General features: G+C 38.0%; 1 long non-coding RNA gene across 1 annotated transcript in view; it reads left to right on the plus strand.

Annotated features, from left to right (window-relative positions):
- The window catches only part of LOC102155529, a 116,656-nt gene extending 116,194 nt beyond the window's left edge, over positions 1-462 (plus strand). Inside the window, exon 8 of the long non-coding RNA XR_005360474.1 lies at positions 371-462. This is a non-coding gene — a long non-coding RNA (uncharacterized LOC102155529). The remainder of the gene's footprint in view (positions 1-370) is intronic.
- Positions 463-9,400: the final 8,938 nt, after the last annotated feature.

Raw genomic sequence — 9,400 nt, forward strand, 5'->3', positions numbered from 1 at the left:
TCACCGCTCTGTGAGGGGCATATCTGGTGAGGGCAGGATCAGGTCTCACCATTGGTTTTGGGGAGCCCTGTGAGGTTCACAGATGTCAAGGTAGCACATGAAAATTTTGACCTTACAATATAGTAGGGTAGCTTTTTATCTGGAGATTGGGGGTCAGCTAGGTGTTATCCCTATCATCCTGGTTACTTTATGGGGTTCTGAATAGGATTATCCTTGTTACTTGGAGAACCTTCTACCTATTTCAAGTCCACTCATTTTGGACTAAACTTGGAATCTGAGTGTAGTCTAGTTCATTATTATTATCAGCAATTCGAACTAAACTTGAGTTCATCGCATTCCCTATGACCTTGGTTTCATAATTCTTTTCCAGGCAGGTTGACCCTCTGAATTAAATTGTCTCCAGCCTTATCCCTGCATGGTCCTATCCTTCTGAATCCTCACCATACATTATGACTAGTTTTGAAATCTCCTATACCTGGTATGTATCAGTTATTGCCAAGACTAATTTTAAAATCAAAGTCTTCATACCAACTCTACTTAGATTTCTAATAATAATGAAAATGATGATGATGGAAGATCCTATAATTTATTTATTATTATGTACCAGTTGCTTTGATAAGTTCTTTATATACATTCAATTTCTTCTCACAATCCTGATTTCAGAAGTGAGAAAAATTAGACTCAGTAATGTTAGGCAACTTTTCCATAATCAAGCAGCTAATTAATAGCAAATTCAAAATTTAATGCTGAGTCTCTTGACTCTAAGGATTTGCTCCACCTATTATAAAACTCATAAAATTTAAGTGATATTATTAAGCATTTCAGAATTTCCAAATGAAGACTTTGGGTTCATAGAGATTTGGGAAACCTTGACACTTATTTAGAAACCCCGGGGCCTGACCAGGAACATCCAGCACTCTGGTCCTGGATGTTCTGCTAGCATTAGATCTGTGTTGCCAGCCATTATCTCACCAGATAACACCTATGGTGCCGGGCAAAGGGCAGGGATCCTTAAGGAGACACATTTTAGTGATGGGAAGGAGGCTTTTAATGAAAGAGTCATACCTCTGTGTGAGCAGAGCAGCGGACCTTAAAACAGACCTATTAGAGTCACACATTATGGGGAAAAATGCCATGGGTTGGAGAGTAGAAGGGGATGTGCTTATAGTGGCAATGAAATCTTTCAGGTCCTTTGGGATATTATACCAATGACTTACAGGGTTCAGTGATAATATCTTCCTCTCTCCCTGCTTACTTTTGTGGCAAGTACAGTTAAATAAAGAGCAATTTGATACTATTAATATTTATAATTTACATCTCACCTTCCTGCTATATGTCAGCTTCATGGGAAGGAAAAGAAGACAGACTTATTTTCTGAAGGATTTATAGCTTTGTCGTCACCATCTGGGAGGGATTTTAGTACCCCATAGGAACAGAGTAATGGAAATTTTCCATGCTCAGGGTTGATTTGCGTTTGCCTATCTGGTCAGTGCCAACTTATTCTGTGGGCAGCATGTGTGAATCCCAAGATATTTTAGTTTTGTTAATCTGATCAGTGCCAGTCCATTTCTGGCTTTCCTGTCCACCTGCTGACTCCCTGGTGTTGGCTTCCTGCTGCTCTGTCCATCTGTTAAGAATTTATTTACAAAATACACTAAAATGCAAACTGCACCAGAGTGGGATTTAGCATCCCCCTGCCCAGAAAATGGCACCATGCCAGAGTACAATTTCCAATTGTTACTAAGCTTGAGTATAAGAAATTGGAAGATTCAAGGGACTCTTACTTCCACTTGAAATCCAATCGGCAAAATGGCAATGAAAATAATCTTTAATTCCATCCAGAGTAGGTAATGCTTACACTATGTAGCAATGTAAAGTCTAATTTCAGAACGGTTTGTAGAATGAGTGTTGGGCTGGTAAACAGAACATGATTATAATTCAGGATCTCGCATTATCTGTTCATATGACTTTAGTCAGGGCTTTATTTTTGGAAAAGCTTGTACCAGCAAACGCCTGAAGTTCACTCTAGTACAAATTCAGGATTTTTCTCATTTTCATGTAGATACACACATGCATGCACATAGACTACATGGATGTAACATATATGGAAGTGGATATAAGACAACTGGAGGTTATTCTTGCTTGACTACTGATGTTACTGAGGACAGGATGTCCTTTCATGGAGGTGGGAGAGGGGCAAAGTCTTGATGGATAAGGCAGAAAGTCCTCCAAGAGAACAAAATGTTGGAAGTAAAACAAGTCAAAAAAAAAAAAAAAAACTATTCAGATAAAGAGAAAGATAGTCATGGAGGTGAAAAGAAAATAACAGCGAGAAAAATTCTGCAATTTTCCATTTTTTCCTTGTCAAGGCCTGTGTATATGTGTGTGAATGGGAGAGTTGGGCTATATGTTATTCATAATTGAGCACAGAGCTGATGTTTGGATCAAGATGGTACGCAATGAAGATTTAGAGGAAATTTCAGTGGTCGTTCTGGGGTCACTAAAAGAACCATGTGTGAAGGCTATCAGCCCAGCCCAGCAGGGAAGCCGGATTAAGAAGTCTCCTCATCTTTTCAGCCATCAAAAATAAGATGAACAAAACTAGAGCTTAACAATTTATGACATTTTCACCTTCAATATTCTATATTCTGCCTTAAAAGTCATTACATATAATTTTCTGGTAAGCATTTATACTGATTACCTTGAGGCAAGATTTAGCAAGTAGCTTGGGAAGAATATATCTTTCTATGTGTCAGATATTCCCAAGAGGACTCAGAAATGGTAAAGGATGAGCATCCAAATGAAGGTCACACTTTATGGACTCTTACTTGGGATTTCCTGGGTACAATAAATTATATTTATGTTACATTTTGGTTTTTATTAATTTATTCAGCATATATTTATTTATCAACTAATTCTGATTCTTATTTAGCTGATAGCCTAGAAGGGGAGAGACAATAAAGAAATCGTTTTTTAAATATGTTTCATATAATTTTAAATAGATTTTAATTTTTAGAATAGTTTCATGTTTACAGAAAACTTGTACAGAAAGTAAATAAAGTTTTTATATGCCCCTTTTTATCCCTACCAGAGTTTCTCTATGATTAACATCTTCCATTTTTATGGTATATTTGTTACAATTAATGAACCAACATAGATACATCATTATTAACTAAAATTAATAGTTTAGAGTTCACTCTTTGTGTTGTACAGTTCTATGGATTTTGTCAAATGTATATCATATTTTCAACATTATAATATAAATGGAATAATTTAATTATCCTAAATATACTCTGCGCTTTACCTGTTTATTGCTTCCCTCATCTCCAAACCCATGGCAACCACTAATCTTTTAATTTTCCCTACAGTTTTTCCTTTTTCAGAGTATCATGTAGCTAGAATCATATAGCATATCATCTTTTCAGACTGGCCTCTTTTACTTAGTCATATGGATTTAAAGTTCCTCCACGTCATCTCATAGCTTGATATCTCATTTCTTTTTATGACTCAATGATGTTCCATTTCACAGATTTACCACATTTTGTTTATTCATTCACCTATTAAAGGACATCTCGGTTGCTTCCCATTTTTGGAAATTATGAATAAAGCTAATATAATATTCATGTGTAGGTTTTCACGTGGTCATGAATTTTAACTTACTTGGATATATATCTGTGAGCACTATTGGTAGATCATCTGATAAACGTATGTTTAGCTTTGTATGAAACATCCAAACTATCTTCCAAAGTGGCTAAATCATCTTGTATTCCCACCATCAGTAAATCAGAATTCCTGTTCCTCCATATCCATGTCAGTGTTTGATATTTTTGGTGTTCTGGATTTTGGTCATTCGAATAAGTGTGTAGTGGAATCTCAACATTTTATTTGAATTTCCTGATGATAAATGAGGTTAAGCATCTTTTTTATCCTTATTTATCATCATGTATCTCCTTTGGTAAGATACATTCATATCTTTTGTCCATTTTTTATTGGGTTGTTTATTTTCTCATTGAGTTTTAAGAGTACTTTGTATAGTTTGGATACAAGTTTTTTATCTAATATATGTTTGCACAGTGACATATATAGACATATAGACAACATATAGTTGGGTTGTCCTTTATTGTAACTCACTTTGATAGTCTCTGTCTTTTATTAATGTATTTTGGCAATTCACATTTAGATTGATTATTGATAGAGTTGATTAAATATGTCTTATTTATAACAGTTTTTTGTTATCTTTTTTTTTCCTTTCTTATTGGTCTTCTATTCTTTTTCTGCCTTCTCTAGTTTCAATTGTGCATTTTATATAATTCTATTTTCTCTTTTCTTTTAGTCTACCCATTACACTTCTTTAAAAATTTATTTTATTATTTTTTTAAAGATTTTTATTTGTTTATTTATTTATTTGACAGAGAGTGAGAGAACACAAGCAAGGGGAGCAGCCGAGGAAGAGAAACAGGCTCCATCCCAGGACCCTGGGACTGAGCCACTCAGGCACCCCTAAAAATACTTTAGTAGTTCCCCTAAAATTTGCCATACACATTTATAATGAATAGTTAAAATTATAATGACTTTAAAATGACACTATATCTCTTCATGGGTAGTTACATATACCTTATATTTAATGACATTGACAAGTAGTAAGTTAAAACACATTTTGTACTTGGGCTCTAAAATGATCATGACCTAGAATCTCCCAGACACTTTTACATTATGACAATCATATTGATTTAAACCTAGTAGGAATATTAGGCAGAGTGTACAATATTGAATTTATTGGTCCCAATTCTCTACTTCTGTGGAATAATATTATTACATTGCATGACTTCATGGTGGATGGTTCTGTAAGACAATTCTCCATGGATTTCTCATATCCCTTCATAGTCTGGGCCTTCTGATCTGTTTGAGTAGCAAGCAGCCCTGGAAACTAGAGATAACACATCCTTCCAGAGAGAGTTAGAGACATATTCCCCCAAAGATATTCCGGGGTAGTAAACAAAAAGCCTAAATGCAGCAGGCACAAATGACTTAAAGCTAATACTTTTTCAATACATAAACATTTTAAGGAATATCTATTAAACCCAAATGAATCTCTACTTGTTGAAATTTTATGCTGTATGTAAAAGGAAATGTAAAGCATTCAGGCAAAAAGTGGGGTTCAAGGTGTCTGCTGTACATAAAGTACCTTTGGACACCGGACACAACCATTTCTCGACACATTTTGCTTCTATCTGTTGGAAAATCGTTGTGATATATTTTGCTGGAACAAGATGCTGCCGTTAGATTGTCAGTAAATTGTGATAAACAAATGGATGAGGCCTACTGTATGAGTGACTGATTCCCTTTCAGATGTGATGTTGTCTGCAGGGTGTAAACTCTCCAACCGTATAGAGTAGCCCCTGAATGGGAGAAAATTTCTCTGATAATTCACCTCATAAAAGGGATCCTAATTTGGAGGTCTGTACCAAGCTTCAGGATTTTTAGAACTACTAAAATGTCAAGTAACTTTCACGGAAGGTTGATGAGGTCAGGAAAAGGAGCTCACATTTATTTAATACTCACCTGCTTACTACCTACCCAGGATAACACTGGACCCTATAGAATCTCCCATTTAATCCTCCAACAAAAATTTTGAGTTAGACTGAATTACACATGTTACAAAGATCAAGAAACTAAGGCTTGAGAGTGCAACTCCGATGTTTATAGCAGCAATGGCCACAATAGAACTGGAGGGTATTATGCTGAGTGAAGTAAGCCAGTCAGAGAAGGACAAACATTATATGTTCTCATTCATTTGGGGAATATAAATAATAGTGAAAGGGAATATAAGGGAAGGGGGAAGAAATGTGTGGGAAATATCAGAAAGGGAGACAGAACGTAAAGACTGCTAACTCTGGGAAACGAACTAGGGGTGGTAGAAGGGGAGGAGGGCGGGGGGTGGGAGTGAATGGGTGACGGGCACTGGGGGTTATTCTGTATGTTAGTAAATTGAACACCAATAAAAAAATAAAAAAATAAAAAAATAAAAAAAAGAATATAACAATGAAAACACCAAAAAAAAAAAAAAAAAAAGAGAGAGTGCAAGCGGTGTTCCCAGTAGTAAGTAGTAGACCCAGGATATAAGCGCAAGGCTGTGTGTTCCAAAGCTAGAGACTTTCAATGACAAAATTCCACCATTACACTCAAATTCTTATCATGGTGTTGGTGCAATAAAGCTGAGGGAATAGTTCTTTTTTTTTTAAAAATTTCATTTATTTATTCATGAGAGACAGAGAGAGAGAGAGAGAGAGAGAGAGAGAGAGACAGAGGGAGAAGCAGGCTCCATGCAGGGAACCTCATGTGGGACTCGATCTCGGGTCTCCAGGATCACACCCTGGGCCGAAGGGAGGCTCCCAACTGCTGAACCACCCAGGCATCCCAACTGAGGGAATAGTTCTATACAAGTATAACCTGCTCATGCTTCACCTAGGAAATATAAATTGTTACCATTTTTAGTGATATCCAAATCTCCTATTGACTAATAGATGGATCTTTTCCCACCTTTATTCATCACCACTACATTCCTACTTATCCCTTGGCAGAAAAGTGTTTTTAATCACGACTCATAAAATGGTGGGGTCTACAGAACATTCCAGTTACTTCGGCCAGCAACTTGCGTAACGTAGGAAACGTGTCTTAAATTGTCATGGAAACCAAATTAATAGCTTCTTCCACTGTGTTAAATGTGTGGCCTTAACATGAGCTTTCCTATTTTCTTATTTGTTAATTGGTTTACTTTAAGGCTGCCTTCCAGAAGTTAGGTTCCCTGATATTAAATCATGGTTCTGCCCTGGGATCTTCAGAAAAGGTTCTGTCCATCGATTTTTCTCAAGTATAAAATAAAGGTGATAAACATGGTGTGATGTAGGAAGATCTTGTGTGTGTGTGTGTGTGTGTGTGTGTGTGTGTGAGTGGATGTTAGGCACCGGGTCTCTGTTGTCCTAAAGGTAGTGGCAGCAGAGCCTGTATCTTGGCAATGCCTGTTTTAGGCCGAACTGATTTACGAGTGTTTGCTTCTGAGCATCATACGATGACTTCAGTGGTCCATCAGTCCCTGCCTTCCAGCCATTTCTTTCTAATTACGAATACTTGCCACTAATACCTTGAGCTTCCCTCAGTTTCTTACCAACGTTGACCATAGTAAGCTGCCTATTAAGGTCGTGAGCACCTCAGCCTGTGCAACATGGAACTTATTTTGCTGCCTTTGATCTGGTTTTGGCTCCTCCACTTCCTGCCTGCCCTTTTATTCTCTCTGCACCTGGGAAAAGTCCACTTCGCCAGAGTCCTTTAACCTCACACCTGTTTGCTTACGGATCACTTTGCTTAATGAACATTTTATGTAAAATTCAACCCACTTTGCCATCTCTCTCTTGCCCTTTCCTCTCTCGTCCCTCTTGTTCATCGAGGTGTCATCTCTGGGCTTGATTCTGAAATGGTGGTGTTGAAGTTTCCACCTCCATGAAGGCCCTTTCTTGCTCTCAGTCCACTTTCTGGGGTTATAGACTCTTCGTAGCTTTTTCTAGCTGGAACCTCCCTGCTGTGATCCCTCCAGCTCTTGGCTGCTGTCCTGCTCTGAATGGACTTCTGAAGACTTCAAATCTGTCCAGGGCTGCACATCTGTGTTGATATTACACACTAGTTGGACGTTCCCTCACCTAGCTCACCTACTGCAATGAATCTTCTGAATTAGACTTTCCCAAACCGAGACTGCATTTACCACCTCTTTTATGACCACCCCCAGTACCTTAGGTTTCTAGCTACCCTCCAGAGACCAGCCCCAAGGCAGTCCCCTTCCTTATATATACTATGTGCCTTCCTAAGATATTAAAGAGCTATTAAACTCATGCTGGCACCCACATCCAGTGCTCATACTATGAGTTTAAATCCTGAAAAACCCTGTTTTCCTGTGTTTGCTCAGACTTTGTATCCTGCCCATCACTTTATTTTTTTAATTTTTTTTGGTCTCTCATAACAAAACAGATTGTGTGGAGACTCTTTAAAATCAGATTTGCGTAGGAAGCCAAGAGCCTATCCCTCCCAGAGGCTATCTTCTTTCCTCTCCCAGCACAGACTGTGAAATAGTGCTAGGCAGCCATGCCTTTCTGCCAGAGTTCAACAAAACAATTTTTTCAGAAATCCCTGTCAGTAAAGAGGTGAACAAGCACACAAATAGACATGGACTATGGCAAAGCACCGCGGTTGTAAAGAGAAAGTGGTAAATTTAACTGTGGGCCTTTCTGCTCTTCGACATACGCAACTGTATCTACAGACAAAAAAGCCTCTAAGCATGTTCCAGTGAAGTATTATTAAACACTGTATTTGGAATCAGCTTTGACTGCATCACACTTGAAGAGTTTGTTCAATGTGATCTGCGGAGACACATTATTAAAGTGGCCTGTTCCAGAATATAAAGTCAGATCCTCATTAACCAGGACAAAGAATGTTAGCATCCAAGCTCAAGAACGGAAGGAAAATCCCTATCTCTGAGTGACAGATGTGGGTGTTAGTAGCATTGTCGCATAACCCTGGGAATTCATTAAAAGTGTCAGGCTGTGTCACAGGGGCACTTTGCATTGACAGCCTTAGTGGAAAAAAACTGTGATAATTGCTTTCATTCCTTGCTTACCTTTCACCTTAGCAAGGAAATACGATTGTAAATAAATAACCCTACGCTGACACATCACAAGCTTTGTGCAGAAAACGGCTCTGTGAAATGTGCATCTCAAGGACTGCAGGGCACTTTTCATAAGAGAACTAATAGAATTTATTCTGCTGGTTTCACTTGTGTGAGCTCTGAATTCACTTCTTCTTTATAAAAACCGGGTTATGTAGTAACTGCTGACTTCTTGAGACAGAAGATGGGGTAAGCCACGGTAAAGAGAAAAAAAATGCGTAAAAATTAAGAAAGAAGGGAGAGAGCATGCACGTGAGAAAAGATAGAGGGAAAAAAGAGAGAAGGAAAGAAGGAAGAAAGATGAATGAATGAATGTGTTTTAGAGGCAGGTCTCCATGGACTGAAAATCCCCTACTAATAGTCTGACAAGTGGAAGGGAGTAATGATACTATTTATTGTTAAACGCTCTTCTTGTTAGCTGGCAAAGCACACATGGGAATCCAGAAGAAACGGAATAGCCTGTGGTTTGGGGTACGACTTTCTACTCATAGGAGTCTTCAGGAAACTTGGCCTTCTGAAACAGTTTTTCTGTTTTATTCACTTTTTAATCTGAGCACTTCTTTTTTTGTTTACTTTTTTAATAAAGATTTTATTTATTTATTCCTGAGAGACACACAGAGAGAGGCTGAGACCCAGGCAGAGGGAGAAGCAGGCTCCCTGCAGGGAGCCCGGTGTGGGACTCGATCC

Source organism: Canis lupus, chromosome 6 (genome assembly GCF_011100685.1).
Source record: "Canis lupus familiaris isolate Mischka breed German Shepherd chromosome 6, alternate assembly UU_Cfam_GSD_1.0, whole genome shotgun sequence".
NCBI classification, from domain to species: domain Eukaryota; kingdom Metazoa; phylum Chordata; class Mammalia; order Carnivora; family Canidae; genus Canis; species Canis lupus.